The 25,830-nt window shown below is 43.4% G+C and overlaps 1 protein-coding gene across 1 annotated transcript in view; it reads right to left on the bottom strand.

The window, feature by feature from the left end:
• SLC6A2 (solute carrier family 6 member 2) overlaps window positions 1-25,830 on the bottom strand; it is a 1,509,850-nt gene that overhangs the window by 15,586 nt on the left and 1,468,434 nt on the right. The gene's annotated exons all lie outside the window — the stretch shown is intronic.

Here is a 25,830-nt window from a genome sequence, read left to right as displayed (position 1 = left end):
TGTACAACAACTCACCCATGGGCCGACATTGTATGATTCATAGAGCGGCTGTCTGTCAAAACGTTGGTAAGCACCCAAATAGTCTTGCGTTTCTTGATTATTTAATACATTTTGCAGCTCATTTTAACAACTTTAAAAGTTATTAATGTGAAATACTCTAGTAAGTCACTTTCCTGATATTTCATGGTGGTATATAGAAAGTGGCTACTCAAATGGGTTTACCCATATAGGATAAACATCGGATACTTCTACAATGCTGATGAAGAACATCCACTAAAATAAGCATAGGGTGTATGAAGATACCTAAAAATATACCATCTGATTCACAAAGGCAAACTTAAACTTTTGTGTAAGTTTACGTTTGTTTGAAATTCACAAAACTGCATTTTAATTGTAAGTTTACGAGTATGGAGACTCTGAAATCAGGGCAGAGAATTCTTCATATTAAAAGATTGGCATATCATATCTTTTATGCGCAGAGTTCTCCAACCTCGACTTTGGAGTCTCCCCACTCGTAAACCTATAATTAAAGTGCAGTTTTGTGAATTCTAAACAAATGCAAACTTACACAAAAGTGTAGGTGTACCTTTGTGAATCAGGCCCCTAGAGTATACATAGAATTCCATGGAGTACTCATTGGAGTTCCATAAATCTAAAAAAATATGAAAATATACCAAAGTGTAGGCACACATCTACAATACATAATTTATGTATTCAGTGTCAGTCAGATCCAGAGTAAACAATATTAGAAAAAAACATTGCAGCAAGTTGAACTTTCTTGTAATTGTCCAGATGTAAACAATAATCTCAATATTTCATATGTGGTGTGTTTGTTTTCAGAAAATGAACATCAGAGTGCATGTATGCAATCTCTGATAAATAATTGTTACTAATTAAGCTGCCTTTTTGGAATGGTGCCTCTACTTTTTAGAGTCTAAACAGACTATCATCAGAATTACTTACCAGAGAAACCAGCTTGCAAGAAGTCCATCCTCTGTACTAATGATAGTCTTGCAACATGTGCCATTTTCTTGTCTACAAGTTTGCAATTACTTATAGTCCTGGACATATCAATGGCAGTTCCTTATATCTGTGTTACAACATGCCTATTAATCTGGTGTAGAGTTTTCGTGCATGAAATATTTTCATAGCAGATCAAGACGCAGATGTCTGTGCGGTCTCTACAAACCTCATAGTCAAACTAGAAGAATTGGGTGGGAAAGAACACAGTAGCGGAACTAGCCAAAAACAGGGAGTGATGACAGGGAATAAGGTAATGATGCATACAAAAGATGAATGAAGGGGAAGCTGGCTTCTTGGAGTGGAGGTGGACTGTTAAAGCATTGTGAAATTGTAGTCTTTAAAGAGGTGTGTCTTCGATGCAAGACAAAGGTAAACTATCAGTGGAGCAAAGAGGCGGCAAAAACGTATACTACTAGACGACTGCTTCTTTATGAGTATGGGGAGGCAAGTGGCAGGAGCTTGGCCCAGAAAATGAGAACGAGGGAAGCGGCACAAACAATCAATAGTATCAAGGATATACTAGGGCAAGTGGTAGAGAGTGAAACGGAAATAGTGGAAGTTTCAGACAGTTCTATACTCGACTATATACCAGAGAAGATTATGATAGCAGTAAAGCCGCATCTTTGCTGGGACAATTTTGTGGGCAAGATTTGGACAGTGAAATTGCAGCAAAGCTAGAGGCCCCAATATCGATGTCTGAACTTCAAGTGGCAAATAAAGGACTCCCAGCAGGAAAGGCAGCGGTCCCGACAAGCTTCCGTTAGAGATGTACAAATGTTTTTTTTCAAGCTTTGAAACACGACATGTTAGCTACATTTAGGCTGGCGCAGACCGGATCGTATCCTAAAACGTGGGATGAGGCCAGTATAGTGGTTTTTAGAAAAAAGGGAAAACCTGCAGATCAACCAGCCTCATACCGACCTATATCATTGTTAAATACTGAAGGAAAAATGTATTCGAAAATATTGGTAGCAAGGCTTTCAGGCGTGATATCTCCGCTGGTCTCTGTGCATCAGCATGGGTTTATTCCCAAACGAGGCACAACTGATCAGGTTAATCGGGTTATCGCTTTAATAGACTATGCAAACGGTTTGGAAGTACCACTGAGCCTCATACTACTGGATGCCGAGATGGCTTTCAACCAAGTGTCATGTGCTTTCCTATGGGATGTGATGAAGTCTCGAGGGTTTGGTCCAAAATATATAAAATCTATACAGACGTTGTATCAACAGCCAAGTGCACGGATCTATGTAATGGGGCTGCAATCCGCATTGGTTTCAATACAAAGGGGGACAAGGCAAGATTGCCCGTGTTCCTCTTTGCTATTTGCCATTTACATCGATCCGTTTTAAAAAATGATGGAGAACAACTCTCAGATTCCGCCAGTCATGGTACATCAGCAACAATATCAGGTACTAGCGTATGCCGATGATGTTGCTGTACTCTCTCCAAAGCCTGCTGTGGCGATGCCCGAGATTGAACATCTAGCAGCGGTATATGGCTCGGTATCTGGGTACAAATTAAACACTGCTAAGACTCAGATTTTATGTGTCAATATCAAGTCTTTTTTAGATACTAGGGTACTTTCAGAGGTCACATATCTAGGGTACAGATAAGAGCCCTGGCCTCCGCTACAATACAATCTAATTGGCAGAGATTACTCACTGGTATCTGAAAACAACTGGATCAGTATGAATACCTTCATCTAACGATAGTTGGCAGATGTAATACTCTAAAATGATGATATTACCCAAGATCCTCTATTTTTATCGGTGTAAACCATTAGAGATCCCCCTTGCTTACATTGCACAACTGCAGTTGATTTGTATGACATTTTTATGGTCTCGGGGAAAGGAACGGCGTGCAAAAAAATATATGATTTTGCCAAAGGCTGTAGGAGGGTGGGCGGTACCGGATTTCCTTTTATATTACCATGCTTGCATGCTCCAGCACATGAATATCTTACTTACAGGGGTAGGACCGATGGAGCCAGCACTACAACCCTCAATATATAGTCTACTTCTTGGTGCGGAAGCTAGGAATTGCCTTTTTCTCCATATGGACTGGAATTATTACAACCGCACCAGATTTAAGGTGGTCGCTGCCACTTATAAAGTATGGAAGGCAATTAAAAAGATCTATAAAATTGAAAAGGTCTCTAGATATACTCCATTGATTGCCCCGTTTTTTTATCCTAGTATCTGTTGGGATCGTATAGTGGTGAACTGGCGAACGAAAGGTTTAATTATTTTGGGGGACTTATATACAGGGGACGGTTTAAAATCATTTAGCGAGTTAAAGGAACAATATCAACTCCCAACTACACATTTTTTTAAGTATTTGCAATTACGTGATTACTTACTGAAAACTACTGTATGCATGTCACCCAATCCTCTCATTGAGGCCAACAAGAAAGGAGTTCGGATCGGGGTATTGTATAACTTAATGTTAGAGGCCATGCCTAATGATTTAGAAGCACAAGGAAGCAAATGGGAAAATAGGCTAGGATGCCATGGAATTCTGCTTGAAAGGTCAATCGAGCTTGCTGGACGAGTACTTATGTCCTCCAACCTTGTCACGCAACATTATAAAACCGTATTTTACTTGTACCACACTCCAGATAAAATTTCAAAGTGGGGTGGGGACCCAGATGGGAAATGTTTTAGGTGCAGTACTCAACAGGCGGACGTGATGCATATTTTTGGTACTTGTGTTAAACTGAGGGAATTGTTTAGGCATGTAAATAAGTTTGTTTCTGAGTTTCTGAGTATTCCTTTTCAGCTTACACTCATGCAGATTTTATTTGGTATAAATACGGGGTGTGCTCAGGCCGTGCCTATTGATAACACTGGTTATCTGATATTTGTTGCCACAGCGGTTCTAAGGCTATGCATTGCCTCGTGCTGGCTACAAAGTGATCCCCCTTCATTTGAAGCATGGCGGGCCCGGTATCTTTTTACCTATAATAATGAACATAGTTTGTATGCGCTGAAAGGAAGGCGGAAAAGGGCACTGGGGCAACAAATTTAGGGTCCGGTTAGAATATATATGGACGCAGAAGACTGATTATTTTAGATTTTTCTCTGTACCGTGATATATATTAATATTTTCTCTACTTCTTTATCACTGCTATGATGTTTTTCTACCTTGTATAATTGTATAATGTCTGAAATAGCGGAATTTCTCAGTATTTAAGCTTTGATTCTGTCTTTTGTTTTAATTCCTACAATATCTTGTTGTGTACACTGTTCTTGCAACCCCACAATTGCATGTTGAGAATCTTAATGTTTGATTATGTGCTCATGATCTATACTTCAATTAAAAACGAAAATTTTTAAAAAGAGGTGTGTCTTCAGGTTTTTCTTAAATGGGAGAAGGGTTTGGGTGTCTTTCTGGATGCATGGATGTTGCTCCTCAAGGAAGACCTGTATATTATTATTATTACCTGACAGGCATCTTGCCGTTATCAGCGTTCAACAATAAAAACCACAGCTATTGGGGATCTGCATTGCTCATTTTTGGCAGAGGCAGGCTCTGACATAGCTTAATTTATTTAGCAAAGAGTCAGGTTTTAAGGCTCCTCTTAAAGCAGAGTAGATTTCCGCCTGTTTTGAGGGGGCTAGGCAGCTTATTCCAAAATTGTCCTGCCTTAACTTGAAAACAACTAATGTTTCTAGAGAGACTATTTAAACCCATGGTACAAGAAAAATAGCATACATTAAATATGTTATTCATAATTTATTTTAGTAAAAAAAGGAGTTGTTCATAGAAAAGCAAGTTCTACACACAATAGTATCTGGTGAAAGGTGTGAGACAAGGTGAAATACCGGGTATGACGTACATACATTACAAAAAATGCAGAACACCCACTTTTGATGCTCAAGTATAGCACAGAATTACAATGGTGGAAAAGTTGATGCATAATTAGAAGCAGTACATTCCACTGTCACCTTTACAAATTGGTTAAAGAAAATTCTAGTTCCTGGTGAGAATATATAATTGTTTTTCACTCGTAACTGAATGTCATTTTTCATTTATATATGTATCCAATGGATGTGTTGTGATGTATGTACGTTATACACGTTATTTCACTTTGCCTCACACCTTTCACCAGATACTACTGTGTATAGTACTTGCTTTTCTATGAACAACTCCTTTTTTTACTAGAATTGATTAATCCATGCTATTTTGCTTGTATCATGTATTTAGATAGTCTCTCTAGAAACATTTGTTGATATCCCAGTGGAGAAAAGGGATAAATGACTTTGACATTACTTGTCTTTGTAAAGTGTGTCGTGGCAGAACCACTTTTCGCTTCATGTGATTGTCCCCAGATTCTGCACTATACTGGGTATCCCACATTGATTAATACTGGTGTTAACTTGAAAGGCTCCCCCTCTTACCCTAGTTGTCTTAAACTTGGGAACACAGATGAGATTAGCTGAAGACGATCTCAACTTCCTTGCAAGTTTGTAGTGATGTGCAACTATGCACATCACTTACAAAATGCCGCTTTCTATTACTGGTAGCCAGTGGAGTTCTTTTAGGGTGCTTTTGCGGAGTCAAACCTTGATTTGTTGAGTGCTAGATTGGCCGCCATTACCTGTATTCTTTATAGCCTTTTAAGCATATAGACTGCAATTCACAGTAGGAGGGCATTACAGTAGTATATCCTGCTTTATATTGTGCTCTGTACAGCCTACTTTCTTGCTGGCTGAGGTAGTAGGGGTCCACATTTCTGCAAGTTCTGCATTTGTCTATGGCATGTGGCTAATGTCCTATTGACCTGCACTTCCATAAAAGTTTTCTTATCGATCGGGACTCCTAAATTTCGCATTGAGTGAGCTGTAATCAGATCCATATCTTTCATCCACGGCCAGAAATTATTTGGAAGTAGACATGGTACTTTTCTGGGGGAACAGCACAAGAACTGTTTTACTTCCATTAAATTTTAATGTGTTTTTATTTCGCCAATACGTCATCCCTATTAGGCAAACATGGATTCCATCCAACTGGTTAGGATCATCTTTATCTACAGATATTATAAATTGGGTGTCATCTGCGTAGTTAATAAAAGACAACCCAAATGACTTAATTAGTGCTAATAAAGGGCGTAAATACACATTGAACAGAATAGAACTTAACGCTGAGCCCTGTGGCACTCTGTGCAAGGTTTCTTTAAAATCTGATGTAAAAGGGAGGAGATAGATTGCTTGACATCTCTCTGATAGCTAGGATTCAATCCACTTCAGGAACATAGCTTCCACCCCTGTTGCCTTTAGTCTGTTGAGTAGTATTTGGTGGTTGACGATGTCGAATGGCACTGCCAGGTCTACCAAAATCAGGACAACCATCTGACCACCGTCAACCCGAATCCTCAACATATCTGTTGCCACAATTAGGCTGATTCCCTGCCATGGGCTGAACTAAAGCCCATCTGTTCCAATTCAAGTAGTTTGTTTCTTTCTACGAAGTTAGCTAGTATTTTGCTGACATGCCTTTCTACAAATCTTCATTGGATATGGGAGCTGGGAGATTGGTCAGACATTATTAGGATCCTGAACATCCACTAGAGGTTTCTTCAATTAAGGTGTGACCCATGGTTTCTTCCAGGCCAATGGCACTGAACCTGTAACTAGCGATTAGTTACACATTTTTCGTAGATCTGGAAATAATTAGTTCCCTCTTTCTTTCCAGGTCCTATGTAGTACAGGGTCTAGTAGTGACCTGGAAGAAATTGACATAGCCAATGTGTTGAATTCTTCCTCATTTGGTAAGTCAATTTTAACCAGTTTCTCATAGAGCCCTTCTTGCTGAGGTACATTCGCACGACTGCGGAGGAATTTCAGGGTGAAACCAAAATTAATGGGTTTTTCCCTTGCCCATCAAATTATCTGTACTGATATCAATTAAAATTAACTCCACTTTATTATAGAAGAAGTCCGACAGCTTGTTGCACAGTTCGTGTGAAGGTTCTACTGTACATTTTGTAAAGTCTGGGTATACCATGGGGATGAGAGTTTTTGTTTTGGTGTTAGCATTTTTACTGGAATACAATCATCTAGTGCCTCTGTAAATGCACTCTGTAAGTGGTTGTAGTTTGTATCTGTGTTTTGTTCCTGAAAACAGTGTGAAATATTAAATAGTCTCCTACCTTCCAACTTTCCTATTTTAGCCCCTGCTCTTTCCTGTATCTTTGCTATAGTAGTTTTTGGATAATTTTTTTGATTGAGCCCTATTATTTTGAAGGTGATTAAATGATGATCTGACCAATATACAGGGGCCACATCCTCTACTGCCACCAAGTGTTGAGGTTCGAGTATAAGGTCCTGAGTGTGTCCTCCTTGATGTCTAGGCACCTTAACTATTTGTTCTAATGTTAAAGATTCACAAGGGATAAGAAAGTCATGATTTTGAGTGTGAGACCTATCTTCGGTCAGATTTTAAAGTCCCCTAGTACTACTAGCTTGGAATGGGTCAGAGTTAGGTTTGATATCAGATTTAGGGGGGATTGGAGCCCATTTAGTGAGTTCCCTGGAGGTCTATAGCAGAGAATCCCTGACAAGGCTATTCATCATTTTCCTTTTGGAGAGAAGCCCCATGTGTCCATGCCATGAAACTAGGAGTATTGCCATTTCTCATCTAACTTTGAAAACAATTGCTACTCCCCCAATCAAATTATGTGAGTTATAGGCTGATTTATCACTTTATATCCCGGTGAGCAGGTGAATCGTAGGGCCACTTCTGTGCCCAGAATTTTGCTACCCGCCCAATGCGAAGCACCAATCCACTTTCGGAGAGCGAACTTCTCACTCTTCTACACTCCTACGAACCCACTCTTACGACACCCCCATCTCCCACACACTTGCCCATCTCTACTATCCCTCCCAACCCGCACAAGTCCTACACGCACAACAATAGAGGAATCATCGACAATAATCTTAGAAAGGTCACATTCACTCAAGATACCACCTCTTCCCTCATCGCACCCCGTCTTAAATGTACACTCCTGAATTGTAGATCGGCCTCCAGACACGCAGCGGACATAGCTGACCTCATTATCGCACACGACCTGGACCTGATAACACTAACCGAGACCTGGCTAACAGACTCCTCCTCGCCACTCATCGACATTTTAGTACCACCAAACTACAACATCATTTGATTGCACAGGAGTGGCAAGATAGGGGGAGTAATCGCATGTATCTACTGTAGCAACCTCTCTGTAATTAGAGCCATATCCCCAGTTTTCTCCTCCTGCAAATACCTATACCTCGACATTAAAAGCAACAGCAAACCACTAATCTCTTTACGCACTATCTACCACCCACCTGGTGACAACCCCATATTCTCCGACCACCTCATGGATATGATCACAACTAACACTGGACGACAAAATACCCAAATATTCCTTGGTGACTTCAATCTCCACTGGAACGATTGCAACGACTCAGTGGTCAATAGCCTCAAATCTTTCCTCATCGCTCTAGACCTTACCCAAATGTGCAACAGCCCTGCTCACAACAAAGGTTCAATCTTGGACCTAATAATCTCCAAAGGTGATTCCATTCAGCTTGAATCGATCCAACCCTGCGATTGGTCAGGCCACCATATTGTCACCTTCTTTATCAATGAATTAGTGAAATTAAATACAGCTCAACCCACAAAACCAAAGGTTTGGAAAAGAGACTTGAAGAAACTCAACCCTAACACATTACCCTCCTCTAGTTACAATCTACTTCTGCCCCCTGCCGGTTCCCTCAATGTACATGCTCTCACCAACCACTACCTCAACTCTATGACCTCGATACTTAATGAGGTTGCTCCCCTTCAACTAAAGAGAGTTTCCTCAAAAGACTCAAACCCTGGTACAATGATCTACTGAACGAAGATAGAGCTTCTCTTATAACTTCGAAATGCAATTGGAGATTAGTCCCCTCCGAAATGCACCTCAAAATCTTGAAGAAAAAAAGAAATGCATACTATCGTAAGATCAAACGCACAAAAGCAGACTTCTTCAGTCATCAGCTAGACCAAGCAAGAAACCGACCAAAAAAACTGTTTGAGTTCATCAAAACTCAATCCAAAGATGAACAGCAACGTCTACAAGACTTATCTCACACACAACCGACCTGTGAAGATTTCTCTACCTTCTTTAATCTAAAGACTGATAACATTAAGAAAGATCTCCTCACAGACCTAAGCTTGCACACGAGTCCCCACATCAAAACATCACCCCCACTACCTACTGCGTCACACCAAACCCTTCGAAAGTTTGACCTAAAAAATGACGTTGCCTGGTCCTCCTTCGACACATACACAGAAGAAGCATTTGGCAAGATTCTCAGTACCCTGAAGCCTTCCAACCACCTCAATGACCCTCTCCCACAAACGCAGTAAAGGACTTTACCCCATTGCTTCTGCCTCTCTGGACCAAAGTCATTAATAGTTCACTCCAACAAGGTTGCATCCCGGACGCCCTTAAAGTGGGACAAGTATCACCCATATTAAAGAAGCCCACAGCTGACCCCACAGACTTAAACAACTATCTCCCCATTTCCAATATCCCAACTTTGGCCAAACTGTTGTAAAAACGTGTTCACAACCAACTGACAAATCACATCAATCAATTTGACCTCCTGAACATTCACCAATCAGGCTTCCGAGCGAGTCACAGCACAAAATCAGCTATGACACACATAATTGACGATGCGCTACAAATACTTGATCAAAACGGCACATGTCTACTTATCCTGCAAGACCTCTCATCAGCCTTTGATATGGTCAAACATGAGAACCTGATAGATCTGTTGAATCACAGAATGGGTTTATCAGGCTCAGTGATTAACTGAGCCTGATAAACCCACTTTTCTTCATAACCGGACGCAAAAATTCAAGGTCAACAACATCCTGTCCAAACCCGTTCCAGTAAAGCTAGGAGTCCCGCAATGATTCTCTCTTTCCCCAACTTTGTTCAATTTATTCATGGAACCTCTCACTGTTCTGTTGCAAGCATCCAACGGGCAATATCACATGTATGCAGACAACACCCAACTATACCTCAAGATACACACCCCTGATGACTGATGACATTAAACTGCTCAACACAACTCTTGGAAAAACACAGACTTGGCTGGCAGAGAACCATCTCAAATTGAACGCTTTAAAAACTGAATTCCTTCTAATAGCTCCACCCGCCAAAGTCCCCATCATGCAAGATTGGCTGAAACATCTTACTGCATTCAACATTCAACCAACCTTTGTGGACTCAGCAAAATCATTAGGTATAACCCTTGACTGCAACCTCAACCTGCAGAAACACATTAGTAATGCAACTAAGGGAGCAAACTTCCAGATTATTACTCTGAGGAAACTGAAACCCTTTCTGCCTGCCAATGACTTCAAGATGGCAGTTCAAGCTCTAGTTATCCCTTGGGTGGATTATGGAAATGTCGCTCTCTGTAGCCTCCCTAAAACAGCAACAGCACTCCTAAGAGCCTCCATTAACGCTGCAGCGAGACTCATCACTGGCTCGAAAAGAAGCTCCAACATCTCTCCAGACTTAAAATCCTTGAACTGCCTTCCATTTGAAGCCAGAATTCCCATGAAAATTGCATGTATGGCACATAAGGCCATTCATCACAATACACCCAGATACCTCACACAGAAGATTACAATCTCTGGTGATACCAGATCCACAAGAAGTGCCCACAATCTTCTATTGCAACCACAAAGATTCACCAAGAAAAAACATATAAACGATCCTTCTCAGGGATGGCACCCAGGATCTGGAACGGACTGCCTCCAGAAACCAGACTTCTTTCCTCCACCGCATCCTTTAAAAAGGAAGTAAAATGTATCCTCATGGCAAAATTCACATGAATATAGACTAAGAAATCTTGTGAACACTCGCACCGTCATCAATATCCTTTCTTTGACAAGGGTCAATCAGACCACCTAGATTCTATAGTTACCTTACCCTTGACTCTTTGCGTCATCAGTCGCTTGCACAGTTTTAGCTCATTGTGGCACAAAATGTTATGTTTGACTGGACCTATCTGCTTTATTGCTATTATATAAATAACTGCATTGTTTTGTACGGATAACCTCTATGTTTGTAAAGCGCTCTGATACCCACGAGGGTCTTGTTCGCGCTCTATAAAACTTTCAAAATAAAAAATAAAAATTAGTTTAAAGCAAAAGGTATAATTCTTGTGCATGCTTTACCAACGAGCGTGCATTAATAAGACCACACTGCTTGGCTTTATCCTTAATCCAGTTCTCATGGGGGCTGATCTCTCTTCTGTATTCTCTGGTTTGATAACTTGATACAATGATATCCTTATAAGCATTAGGATTCAACTCCCTTAGTTTCTCACTTGAGTATACTAGTCTTAGGGTATGCATTGAGTTTTCCGGCTTCAATCCGGCTGCATGGCATGGCTGGCACTGTTCGCTTCCAGGACTTTGACGGGCACAGAGGGGTGCGTCTTCGGCACAGTCATGTCATCTTGCCTCCTCTTTATTCCCTTCCTGTTTCCCATCTAAAAACAGCCAGACCGCTCACCACGGATGCGACAAAAATGGTGGGTGTCATATAATACCACCACCACAGAAGGCCAAAGGAAAAAAATCCCACATTTTTAAGAATGCTGTAATAACTATCCAGTTTGTGTGAGGGAAAACATTTTGGGAGGATTAGCTAGGGAAACTACAAATGAGTCTCTAAAGGAATAATTATAAATAGATTAATTCAAGCACAACCAGAAAAATCACTATGTGATGGTTAAATAGCTATAACCTGAACAAATTGTCCATTGTCCTGATAAAGTTTTAAAGTGAGGAGGCAGAAAGTATGGATTCATAGTTGACAATGAAATGAGATTAATATGGCTATATGATAAGGGTATTAGGATGTATGCACTTAATGCAAGATGAACATAGAAAAGAAAGGAATGTCCCACATACATTGGAACTCTCTCTTTCAAGAGCTTTTAAAGCCTAGAGTATGAATGAATGGCCTGATTGGTTAGGTTTGTTATAAATGTTTTTATTTATGACGTATCTAAAAATATGAATTTTTATGACAATGAATGGAATGTGATATGAATATTTGTGATACAGGTAAATAATACATTATTATTTTGCAGCATTAATGAATTTATTTGGAAATGTGTCTTTTTTTTATATGCTCCATATCCGGGGTTCATAAATTGAAAAAGCCAGCTACTTTGTTCATTTTTGTACTTCTCCTTCATGGTACATCCGTATTTTCTCAACTAATTGTTTCAATATACATACTGTTTATTACATTTGTGTTTTTACAAGTGGTTCTTTATTGAAGTTTAATGCATGCATACAATGCAAGCGTCATAGGAAATTATTACAGAGTTTTGAGGTTGCTCAGCAGATATAAACCACGCCCAAAGTACTGGGTTTAACAAAGATACAACAGCATAATGTGTTCACACCATTTATATTCAATCAGGATCTTGAACTCGCAAATTCTCCATTGAGGGAACAGAGTTCATACGTGACCATTGTCAACAATCCCATGCTGATAGTGGCTGAAAAATACTCAAGTGTGGCACAAAACCTTTAAATCATGTTTCAATGGAGACAACTTAACATCTTCTGCAGTATTGTCAATAAAGCATTCCAGTGCCCTGTGTCTGTCAGAAAAGACAAAGAAAACTGGGGGTGAATTATGGTAGCCAATGTTAGGATACCAACATTGCAGCAGTAGGCCCGAGTCTGGGGAGTTAAATGGGATGTGGAACAGGGGACAATGAGTGTCAGGGACCAAGAGGCATGTATCTTGTGTATGTCTGGTGTGGGTGTGGGGGTAATAGTCTGTGGCGTCATTGCCCTTGGGAACAGAATGGTCATAGTATCCCTCCTGGAGGCTTGTTGTTTATCTTGGTGGGCAGCTTTCCTAAATATATGTCACATACATCCCTCTGATATATAGGTAGTGAGTGCCAGGTCATGACTTTCAACGTTGCCCATATACGCCAGTTCTATACATCGTATGGAGTATTTATTCTTGCATGTACTTTTTGATATGCCCAGTGTGCACTGCAAACAGTCAGCAGGTAATGTACGTCCAGGAATGTCTGACAGCATTGATGTTACTACTTCCCAGAATTGTCCAGTAATTGGGCAGAACCATACCATATAGTAAAAGTCCACCTCCAGATGTGGGCTTCGGCAGCACCCAGAACCACTGGAAGTTCTTGGAAAGTTAGAAGAGTTTTATGTACATAAAGATCACTCCACACGGTAAGGCCAGCATCTCTCCATGATCTGATATTATGGTGCAAAACTCTCCTGCGAAGGGTTAGAAGCACCGATAATAGTGAGCTCGGACAGTAGGGCATCGGGTCGTACATGAGCTGGACCTGCATTTGGCAGCAGTGCTTGGCATCCTGGTCAACTAGCAGGGATGTGAAACAGCCAGCTGGGGATCCATTAATTAGTTAATTACTGCACAATCTCCTAAGGCTATTTTCACAATCGTCTGTTCTGGGCTAGGATTGCCTGAGAGCCAATGCATCAGGCACTGCAATTGAGATGCAACGTAGTAGAACTTGTAGTTTAGTGCACCCAACATGCCACATTCCAGGGGGGGGAAATATTTTACTAAGGGCCAATCTCTTGCGGCGGGACCCCCAAACCAGATCTGAGGGAATCTAGTCCAACTGTCTGAAGAAGCTCTTGAGGAGGCTGACTGGGAGGGCTGAGAAATGAAACAATAGCCTAGGCAGTGACAGCATTTTAGCTATCACCACCCTGCCCATCGGCCACAGTAGTAGGGAGCTCTCGAACGCCAAGGTGCTGCGTATGCTGTCTGCAGTTGTCCCTAATTTCCCTAGCATAAGGTCTTCGTTGCAGTAGTAGATGTTCACATTAAGGGGTCGGAAGGTGTCAGGGTGCCATTTTGTTACCAAATTAGGCAATGAATCCCACTCTAAATGAGTGAGTTTTAGCATGGGAAGCAGGCCACATTTTGCCTTGTTCATCCACAGGCCTGAGACCTTTCCAAAGTCGTCTACAACATCCATTACACATGGGAGGTCTCTACTTCCCAAGAGTTAGCACTCAGAATCCCCCAACCCGGGCCCTGTAGGCGGAAGATGCTTACAAGGGGCTCCCTAGCAAGAATAAAAATGATTGGCGACAATGGATAACCATGTATGGTGACCCTGTGTACCCCTAATGCGAAAGAGATTTCTTTACCTTTCTTGGTGGACCAGTGTGACGAGACAGGGCAGTAGTCTATTTCCAATGAATTTCCCTAGGATCTTCAAATCCATTTTTTGGAGGATAGCGGTTTGTACAACCACACCTCCAAGGAGTCCTTCTCTGGCTTGAGTAGGACTGTGATCATGGCTTCCCGCAGGGAAACTGGGAGGATGCCCTCATCCCTTGCCCATTGGAAGAACCTGTGTCGTTTTGGTGCAAGGGAAGTGCTGTATGCGGATTTGAATACCACTGTGAATCCACCAATCTTGAGGGTTTTTGTTGCATGCTATCTGGTCAACCGTGAGACAGTATTCCTCTATGGACAATGACTTGTCCAATGTGTGGCACTGTAGGGGGTCAAGGCGCTGGATAGGATTTTTTTCCAGGAACCCCTGCATGGTGGGGTCTTTATGATCCACATCTGCTCTGTAGTAATGAAAGAAGACTTGATTAATGTCAGCTTGCATGTTCAGCACATGCTCCATTGGAGATCTGAATGGTCCTCATATGGGTCTTGTGGGCCTCTGACCTTGGGAGCTAAGCTAGAAAGCACTTGGCCCTATCTCCTTCCTTGTGTTGCCTTGCCACATATTCCGCATAATCCAGTTTCCATAGTCTAGCAACCACTCCCTGTGTTCCCTTCTGAAGGCGTCACTATGTCTTCTTTACCTGTGTCTTTTCTCTGCCACTCGTATGACGCATTCGAGCTCAAGGATCTGTGTCTGCAGTGTGTGCTTTACCCCTTATAAAGTTTTGATATACCGGCTTCATGTAGCCACCTTAAAAGTGTCCCACTCAACCACCACACCAGTGACCATCGCCTCATTTTCAATCAAGTAATTAGTGATATGTGTGCCTAAGGTATTACAAAAAACTCTGTAGTGTGCAGACGTGTAAGGCTTGCAGCTGGGCACCAGTGCCCACTATCTGCTTTATTGCAATATCATCTTAAGGGGGCTGTGATTGGAGAGTGCATGGCCCAGGTACTCAGTGGCCATGTCCTGGCATGCCATGTGAAAGTTGCATAAGAATAAGTCTATTCTGGTGTATAGTTGATGGACGTGGAAGAAAACAAGTACTCCCTTGTGTCGGGATGCATAGAACACCAGATGTCTGACATTTGTCTGTGTGTGTGCCAGTCTCTAAGAACGTGTTCTGGTTTAGTCACTAATGTTCCCTTTAAGGGCAGGATGACCTGTCTAAGCCATTGTTGTGAACAACATTGAAATCACCACCCCATATAATGGGTACTGTTAGGTTGTGTATCAGTGTGGGGATGAGACTTGCTTGGACCTGCTGGCTACTGTTACATGCATACAGAGCAGGTAGGACAATCCAGCTTCCCCTCCACCAATATATATCTGCCTTTGGTATCTACCACCATGCAGCTCGGTATCAGTGGTACCCATGGAGCCAGCCAGATGAGGACCCCCTACTGTATCCAGAGTAGGAGGTGCCAATAATTTGGTCTCTCCAGCTCCTCTGCATTTTATGGATTTCTGTGGTGGTCATGTGATCAACAAAATCTAGGCCAAGTTGGTGAGTCCTAGTCAGCATTTCAATTTGCTACTGAGCCCTGGTGTTTTAGGAGGATCCCCAGCAGAACTTAAGCTAACTTGATTTCTCCCCCTACGATAGATGTAGTGAGGGTAATGGTAACACTTTGCAGATCAGGGGCCCCAGAAGATTCCTGTCCACATCACATACTGAAGACCATAGCTGACATTATTGCCCCAATTTATCAGGAGTTGTTTACCACTTCTCTCCACTCAGGTGTCATACCAGATTCCTGGAAGACAGCAAATGTGGCCCCCCTTCTTAAGAAGGTTAATGCGGACCATGAAGTACCAGCAAATTTTAGACCGGTCTCCTTATTGCAAGTAGCAGCAAATGTTCTGGGAAAGGTGGTGAATTATCAATTCACCACCTTTCTGACAGACAATAATCTCTTATATCCATCCAAATCCGGCTTCAGAGCCCGTCAAAATATGTAAACTACGCTCCTAGAGGTCTCAAAATCCATCAAACTTAGGGGCCGATTATGATGGCGGATGGACCTGAGTCCGTCCGCCACCATAGAGTAGGAGGGACCGTCCGCACGTGGCAGCAGCGGCCCCTCCATGCAGGATGTGACCGCCAGGGTGGCGGTCACATCCTCTATTTTTAACATTGCAGCCGGTGCAGCTTCAAGCTTCACCCGCCGCAATGTTAAAAATGCATGCACGGCATTTGCGTACACAAAGCGGCAGGCACCGCGCGGTGCCTGCCGCTTTGTTCACGCAATTGCAGGGGGTACCATAGGTACTCCCCATGTGCACCCCCCACTCCCCCTTCACCCAGGGGGCCCGCAACGGGCCCCTGAAGTAAAGGTCTGTATGCTTTTTCACAGCGGAAAAGCCGCAGTGGAAAAGCATATTTTGTACACCATCATAATATGGCTGGCGGTGTCTGATAGACACCACCAGCCATGTTAATGCTTTTCCGCCGTGGTCGGAAGGCGACCGCGGCGGAAAAGCGGCGGACAGATTCAAAGACCCACCAGCCATCCTAATTTGGCGGTGGGTCTTTCCTGCATCCACGGCGGTTTTCCCGCATCCTCCGGACCGGCTGTGGATTCCGCTGGCCCGGAGGAAGCGGGAAATCCGCAATCCTAATCTGCCCCCTAGTCTGGATTCTGTCCTCCAAGTGGCTCAGGTGCTGCTGGACCTGTCAGCAGGATTATAGAATCGGCAAAATTACACACACGCAGAAACTCTTAAGAATGCTTTAGATCAGGGAAAAAATTCTGTGCTGATTTAATTAGATCTATCAGCCACAATTGATACAGTCTCCACTTACATTTTGCTGGACCTTCTTAAAACACACAGCCTCTCTCATCTGGCCTTGACGTGGCTGAAATCTTTTTTCTCCAACCGGAGACAAGTAGTCACTCTTGGCCACTATAAGTCAGCAGAAAAACCCTTACTTTCTGAGGTTCGGCAGGGCTCTGCTTTAAGACCGGTGCTATTTAATGTTAATCTGGCTCCTCTTATTAGCCTGATATCATCTTTCAGCATTGATACCATCTCATATGCTGATAAAACTCAGCTAAATATGGTGTTAGATAGACGCTCCACCAAGGCTGAAGAGAATCTCCTAAGTTGCCTCACAGCGGTAGTTCATTGGATGGAAGTGAATCACCCTGAAGTGTAATACTCAAAAGACGGAGATTATGCCATTAGGAATATTCAATACGTTTTCGCCCGGCCTATGGTGGCCTAAAGATATTCCTCCTCCTCCCAATACAGTAAACATAGTAAAGAATTTGGAAGTGAAATTGGATTTGTTACTATCATTTCGCCAACAATCGCTAGCGGTGGCAGGCGCATGCTTTCACTTGATAAAGTCGTTATTGTTTTTATTTGATCCACTCCCCTGGACGGCCAGAAAGGCAGTGGCAGTAGCCCTAATTACTTTGAGATTGGATTACTACAACAGCTTATATGCAGGGACTAATGCATCAGTCAGTCAGTCAGAATAACTTTATTTCGCCAACAAAATCAAAATGTAGGCATAAAAAGTATACTACATTTAAAAATAAATATTTCACAGCATTTCACAGCATTGCAGTAGGGTTAAAATATGAAAAATGTAAAGAGAATTATTAGATTAAGATACAAATTCATAATTATTTACACAATGCAGTAAAATCAATTCATATTCAGGATATAATTCGAACAGATTGTACGTCTCTTTTTTAGTGCAGATATCAAAAAGGATACTAAAGAAAAACAGATAAAAGGGTCAGGTAGTAAATGCAGGTAATAACGGACTACACAACACTGTTTGAAGTAAGCATGGGCGTAAAATCCGTTTCGCAGGTGAATTTGCAGATTTTTGACGATTTCGCGATCCGCGAATCGCACAAATTTGCCCAATAATCTGCAAACTCGCAAGCTACAAATTATTTTGCTTGGTCGCGCTTGAAAAATACAATATCGCGCGCGAGGCGTTGACTCTGAGTCCGCCGAGTTGTTTTTTTTCCTGGTTTTGCGTATGCAGCGCCATTTTCAATCTTGCTGCGTGATAGCGCAAGAGTTTTTCGAACGCAATTACGTTATCGCAGCTTGCCATCTTGCACAGCGAGAGTTTGACAATGCGCGCACGTCATAAAGGCCCGCGATCACACATTGCGGGAGTAAACAATGCCGAACACGTAGATGCTGCGCGCAGCTGACTTCCGGCGGGAGATTTGAACAGCTTGCGCTCCCGAAATTGCAAAAATTGCAATTCTGCACAAGAAATCCACCGCAGGAAGCATAAACCTTGTGAAAATTATGATTTTGATCAGAATAACTCATCAGATTGACATTTGGCTGCACTTTTTGGTGCAGGAGTCCATTTTTAGGGGTTGGGTGGGAGGAAGGAAGTGCCCCAGATTCTCCAACTTCCTGTTCCTGTCCAGCAGGCTCCTTCCAGTGCTTTGTGCATGTCCTGGTCACTTTTCATTTGGCTGTGGAGCTGGAAGGATAACTTTTTGTGGCTGCTGCTGGATATTTGTATTTGAGGACTTTTTGGACTTTGGAGTTTGGATCCCTTTTTGACTTGAGATTTTACAAGTAAGTTGGTGTTGTTTGTTTGGGGGCATTGCAGTTGAGGCAACTCCAGTTCTAAAACTTTTTTCACAACTTTCACAAAATTTATATTGTGGTGGGTAGCCACAGTATCCAGTAGGCCCAGGGTTAGTCATGGGTGCATGATACAACTGTTTCTGTGATTTTTTTAAAACTTAATTCTCATTTATGTCATGGAATTTTAGCTCACTGTTATATGTTTTTTTGTTTTTGGGGTGCCTGTAAAGCCTCACTAGCCAGTGGGCCCAGGGGTAGGGAGTGGTGCATGGACCAAGTCTTTCTGTGGGGTGTCTTGAATTTAAACATCATTGAGGGCATGGATGGCATTGGATTATGGTGATTTCTGTGTGTTTTTCGAGTTTTGGGGGTTGTGTTGTGGCCTGGCCATGTGGGTGGGGGCCATTTTGAGGCCTGGTCCAGGCAGGGCCTGGCCATGTTGCTGGGGGTCAAGGATAAATTTTGAAGCCAGGCAGTGTGCTCAGGCCTGCACCCAGTTTGCCTTGCTTTCAACCATTATGCCCAGGGGTGCTCAGTGGTTCATGGACCTAGTCTTTCTGTGGGGTGTCTTGAATTTAAACATCATTGAGGGCATGGATGGCATTGGATTGTGGTGATTTTTGTGTGTTTTTTTTTACTTTTTGGGTGCTGTTGGGGCCTGGCCATGTGGGTGGGGGCCATTTTGAGGGCTGGTCTAGGCAGGGCCTGACCATGTGGCTGGGGGTCAAGGGGCCATTTTGAAGGCAGGCAGTGTGCTCAGGCCTGCACCCAGTTTGCCTTGCTTTCATCCATTATGCCCAGTGGTACTCAGTGGTGCATGGACCAAGTCTTTCTGTGGGGTGTCTTGAATTTAAACATCATTGAGGGCATGGATGGCATTGGATTGTGGTGATTTATATGTGTTTTTCGACTTTTTGGGGTGTTGTTGGGGCCTGGCCATATGGGTGGGGGCCATTTTGAGCCCTGGTACAGGCAGGGGCTGGTCATGTGGTGGGGGTCAAGGGGCCATTTTGAAGGCAGGCAGTGTGCTCAGGCCTGCACCCAGTTTGCCTTGCTTTCATCCATTATGCCCAGGGGTACTCAGTGGCGCATGGACCAAGTCTTTCTGTGGGCTGTCTTGAATTTAAACATCATTGAGGGAATGGATGGCATTGGATTGTGGTGATTTTTGTGTGTTTTTCGACTTTTTGGGTGCTGTTGGGGCCTGGCCACGTAGGTGGGGGCCATTTTGAGGGCTTGTCCAGGAAGGGCCTGGCCATGTAGCTGGGGGTCAAGGGAAAACCTATCTTAAGTGTAGAGCACACTTAACCTCAGTGCACTGTTGCTGTTGTGGTTCAAAAGAAGAACAACACTCTACCTTCTCCAAATTTTTCAAAAATAATAATCAATCTTTGTTCATTCAATTGAAACCATTCAGATTTACTTCAAGAACTTTACAATATTAACATTCATATAGAATTGACATCAGCATAAACAATGCAGACCATTATTGTGTTAAATGACAAAATAGCTGGTACAATTTAAACATAATCAAAATTGAATGTGAAACATCATTAATAGTTGACTCTTCTCTGTGCCCAATGCATTTCGAGCTCATGGAGCTCTTCATCAGGGGCCTGTAAACTAAAATTAAAATGAAGATTATTCGACTGTATGATGACAGGGATTTCAAAGCTTCACAAGGTACTTGGCAAACTAATGCTCAGGAAAAATAGTGAAAATAGCAAGAACCCTTTTACCCACACTTATGCGTCAAACTGAAAAGAAAACTATACTCATTAATCTTAGAACGAAAACATTCAGTGTCCTGAAACATAAACATAATCAGTCAGAATCATCAGGGCATACACCACTAATGCCTCTAATATCACGGTCTGAGCCTTGACCACCATCTTACCTTCGTCCAAACTGTGAACTGTTCTGTAAGAGAAACCTTCCCTCAAGATTCACCACGCTCTCGGTAACCGCTATTCTGACTTCTGCAAACGGATGAAACACCGAACTTACTGGCAAAATAATGACTACGCTCACGGGTCCAAAGTTGCCATTCAGACCACCTGCGTGTACAAAAAACTCACTCAACCCTTACCTCCGTGGGAGATTAACTCTGGTTATACAACTCACCCTCGCATTGCACAGCAGCTACACTGAACGGCAGCTCACCTCATTCGAAATTACCGCGATAAAACTCGTTTATTAGCTGTAGTCCGCAACTGAAAAAGGACTAAACGGAACTCCGGTTGATCTCAAACACGGAACAGTGATCATTCTACAAAGATTAATCCTAATACAAAAAGCACATGTTCAACGACTCCAAGGTCAAAAAACAGCAAACGTCCTCTGTTTAACTCCCTGTTTACACTGTGGGCTCCGAGGATCACTCCTCCCGAACTCTCCTAGAAACTTACACTGAAAACGGACTACGTCGGGACTCCGGTCAAATCACGGGCGCCATCTTGGAGGGGGGGTATCTAACCAGGGACACTGTGTCTAAAACTCATAAGTCAAAGTAAGAACCCAAGAGGATTAGTAGAATGTGAGAAACAAGGTAGAAAATAGAAAGTGAAGGGTCCAACAAAGATACAAGAAACTCAATGTATCATGGTAACAAATCTGGTTCATATTTACACAGTACAGGCATCAATCTTAATAGCGGATACAAAGCGAAAAGTTCATCAAAAAACACATAAGATCTATTTTTTCATTAGGACCCATTGGCTCTTGTGTTTCAAGAATTCTGATCCAATATATCTCTCTCTGGAGGAGGGATCTGGTTAGATCGACCCCCTCGTGAGTTTTCACTGTCTCCAGTATGGAAAACCTGAACTGGGATATGGTGTGATTATTGTCAATCCAGTGTTTAGCTAAATTACTTTTATAGTTTTTATTCCTAATTGTGCTTTTGTGTTCCGAAATTCTGGTTTTTAATTTCCTTTCTGTTTTACCTGCGTATATTTTCCCACAGGGACACTTTATGTAGTAGATAAGATTTTTAGAATTGCAGTCACCATCATAGTGTAAGGTGATTTCTCGTCCTGTTCGCGGATGATGTAACTGTTTGCCTTCTATTACATTCGAACAATGCACACAGTTATGGCATTTTTTCATTCCTTTATGGCTCACATCTGCTTGTCTTACAGGCGTCATCAATAACTCCTTCACATTTTTTGATCTGGTAAAGGCAAAAATAGGCTTGCTGGAAAAAATACCATTAAAATCAGTTTCGTTTTGCAGTAGTTCCCAATGTCTGGTTATGATATTCTTGATTTTTTGTGACGAAGTAGAAAATTTAGAGACAAAAACATGTCTTTCGCTCGATTTTTTAGGTTTTTGCTTTAGAAGATTTTCTCTGCTACACGTCTGTACCCTCATCTTAGCTTTATGCAACACATCATCGGGATATCCTCTTTCCTTATATCTCTTGTGTTGCAAAATCAGATTTTCTTCTAAGTCCTCTTTTGTCGAACAAATCCTCTTGATTCTCATGGCCTGCACCCATTTTTCCTTGCTTTCATCCATAATGCCCAGGGGGCTTAGTGGTGCATGGACCAAGTCTTTCTGTGGGGTATCTTGAATTTAAACATCATTGAGGGCATGGATGGCATTGGATTGTGGTGATTTATATGTGTTTTTCAACTTTTTGGGGTGTTGTTGGGCCCTGGCCACATAGGTGGGGGCCATTTTGAGCCCTGGTACAAGCAGGGTCTGGCAATGTGGTGGGGGTCAAGGGGCCATTTTGTAGGCAGGCAGTGTGCTCAGGCCTGCACCCAGTTTGCCTTGCTTTCATCCATTATGCCCAGGGGTACTCAGTGGTGCATGGACCAAGTCTTTCTGTGGGGTGGCTTGAATTTAAACATCATTGAGGGCATGGATGGCATTGGATTGTGGTGATTTTTGTGTGTTTTTTGACTTTTTGGGGGCTGTTGGGGCCTGGCAAAGTGGGTGGGGGCCATTTTGAGGGCTGGTCCGGGCAGGGCCTGGCCATGTGGCTGGGGGTCAAGGGCCCATTTTGAAGCCAGGCACTGTGCTCAGGCCTGCACCCATTTTGCCTTGCTTTCATCCATTATGCCCAGGGGTACTCAGTGGTGCATGGACCAAGTCTTTCTGTGGGGTGTCTTGAATTTAAACATCATTGAGGGCATGGATGGCATTGGATTGTTGTGATTTTTGTGTGTTTTTTGACTTTTTGGGTGCTGTTGGGGCCTGGCCATGTGGGTGGGGGACATTTTGAGGACTGGTCCAGGCAGGGCCTGGCAATGTGTCTGTGGGTTAAGGGCCCATTTTGAAGCCAGGCAGTGTGCTCATGCCTGCACCCATTTTGCCTTGCTTTCATCCATTATGCCCAGGGTTACTCAGTGGTGCATGGACCAAAAGTTTCTGTATTTAAACATCATTGAGGGCATGGATGTGGTGATTTATATGTGTTTTTCGACTTTTTGGGGTATTGTTGGGGCATGGCCATGTGGGTGGGGGCCATTTTGAGGCCTAGTACAGGTAGGGCCTGGCCATGTGGTGGGGGTCAAGGGGCCATTTTGAGGCCAGGCAGTGTGCTCAGGCCTGCACCCCGTTTGCCTTGCTTTCAACCATTATGCCCAGGAGTACTCAGTGGTGCATGGACCTTGTCTTTCTGTGGGGTGTCTTGAATTTAAACATCATTGGGGGCATGGATGGAATTGGATTGCGGTGATATTTGTGTGTTTTTCGACTTTTGGGGGTGTTTAACTGATGTTCCTCTGGCTTCCATTGCTTTTAGGTGCACAAGAGAACCACCAGTGCCAGGAAGAAGTCCTGCAGCAGTGTGTGCAGCACAACATCACGTGACGTCACGTGTGGCCACAGACAAGCCAACTCTGCAACTCGTGCAACTGCGGCCTTCTGTTCTGACATCTCAAGAAGATGGCCCCAAAGAAAGTTGGCTGCAGCGCCTCAGCGAAAAAAGTTGCCAGTGCCACTGCCAGTAAGAAGGAGCAGAAGAAGCAGGTGGCACCACCTACCAAGGAGACTGGTGTGCCCACCAACACTTTTTTTGGGGAAAAAAAAACTACGCCTGCACAGCAGCGGTGTCCGCCGGGAACCAAGCTGGAAGCAGCACCTCCGCTTCATTGAGCTCAGTGCCACCACGCAAACTTAGGTCCAAGACCATGAGTGCTGCTGCGGCAGCCACTTTGCTTGTTCAATCACCATCGACCAGTGATGTTGGCTCATCACAAGAAAGTACCATCCAATCAACGCCGGGTGTAATTCAGCTGACGAGTGTTCAACAACCACAGCCGCAACGACAACCACACGTGCAACTAGTACAAGCGCAAGTACATGGGCAAGAGGAGGTGCAAGTAGAGCCACAAGGAGAGGCGCAAGTAGAGCCGCAAGGAGAGGCGCAAGTAGAGCCGCAAGGAGAGGTGCAAGTAGAGCCGCAAGGAGAGGCGCAAGTAGTGGCGCAAGGAGAGGCACATGGACAGGTGCATGGAGAGGTGCAGCTAGAGGTTCATGGAGCGGCACAACTGCCTACAACGCTTGTTCCTCCAGAAGTAGGGGCACGTCAGGAAATTGATATTCAAGAGGAGGTATCATCCGAAGAAGCCACTGCTCCTGATGATTATCCATTGTCTTCCAGATCCCCAGCAAGAAAAAGGTCAAGGAGGGATACTACTACTACTACAAGTTCTTCTTCAAGCCCCCTTCATTCTGATGACCTTGATCGTGATTGGAACCCAGCCATGCAGTCTGACAGTGAGTCACGCCATGAGCTGACAAAGGTAGCTAAGCCTACAAGGAAGGCTCCCGCAAAGCTTCGACTTATGGGTGATGACGACGAACAAGAAGTGCTGTCTTCTGCTGCTGATGAACAGTCTGACGACGACCCAGTCATCACAGTCGGCACTCGAGCCCCAGCGGGCATGCAGCAGACACACATTTTGACTCTATCCCGAATGGCTGCTGAGCGGGATATGGGCGGCGTGGCACTGGTACCACCACCGTTAACTACAACACCAACACGACCTGCAGCTTCCATCTTTTTTAGTCAGAAGGGCCGGCATGGACCTCCATCCAGCTCGACATCAAGTAGTGGTGCTGTAAGTGAACAACAGAAACGAATTCAGCCACGCCCATCTTCCACTTCATCTGGCATTGAAAGTCAAAATAGCACCTCCACCTTCAGCAGACATCACCAGTCCCCAGTTTGGGACTTTTTTACTGTTAGCCAAAGGGCGGAAAATATGGTCGTTTGTTCGATTTGTAAAACATTAGTTAGTCGGTGTAAGCTTGGTACCAACTATGGTACCGGAGGCCAGAGAGGTCATCTCAAGCAACACCACACTATCATTTGGGAAGCACACATGAGGAAGATCGAGGAAGGCAAAAGAAAAACAAATCCAAATGTATCCCTTACTATTGCATCTGATGATGACGAGAGGCTGATCGTGCAGGGGGCGAAGTGAAGAAGCGACAGACGTTTTTTCTGGTACACCCTCTACCCCTGCAACATCTATGAGGCACACTAAGAGTGTGGGAGAGACACCAATGCGAAAAACTACATCACTGGGCCTAACTGGTTTGAAGATGTCATCATCATCATCATCATCACGTAAAATGATCCAGCCCACCATTTGCGCAATGTTGTGGTCGGAGGCGCCATTTGAATGCAGCCACCCAACGGTACATCTGTATAACGCACAGCTGGCTAAAACGCTAGCGCTGGACCTTCTCCCTTTTTCTTTTGTGGAAGGGGTGGGGTTTCTAGAATTTTTGGCAACAGTCTGCCCTAAATGGAAGGTTCCTAGCCGGTCTTATTTTGCCAGAGTTGCGGTTCCAGCACTACATCAAGATGTGCTGGAGGTGATTGGGGCAGCTTTGCAGAAGAGTGCTGCTCACACTATCCACTTGACAACAGACATGTGGACCAGTTGCCAAGCCCTTGATTACACGTGCATCACTGCACACTGGGTCTCAG

Source organism: Lissotriton vulgaris, chromosome 12 (assembly GCF_964263255.1).
Source record: "Lissotriton vulgaris chromosome 12, aLisVul1.2, whole genome shotgun sequence".
Classification (NCBI taxonomy): domain Eukaryota; kingdom Metazoa; phylum Chordata; class Amphibia; order Caudata; family Salamandridae; genus Lissotriton; species Lissotriton vulgaris.
Note: the sequence above shows the minus strand (reverse complement) of the source record. Positions and strands in the feature narration are given on the sequence as shown.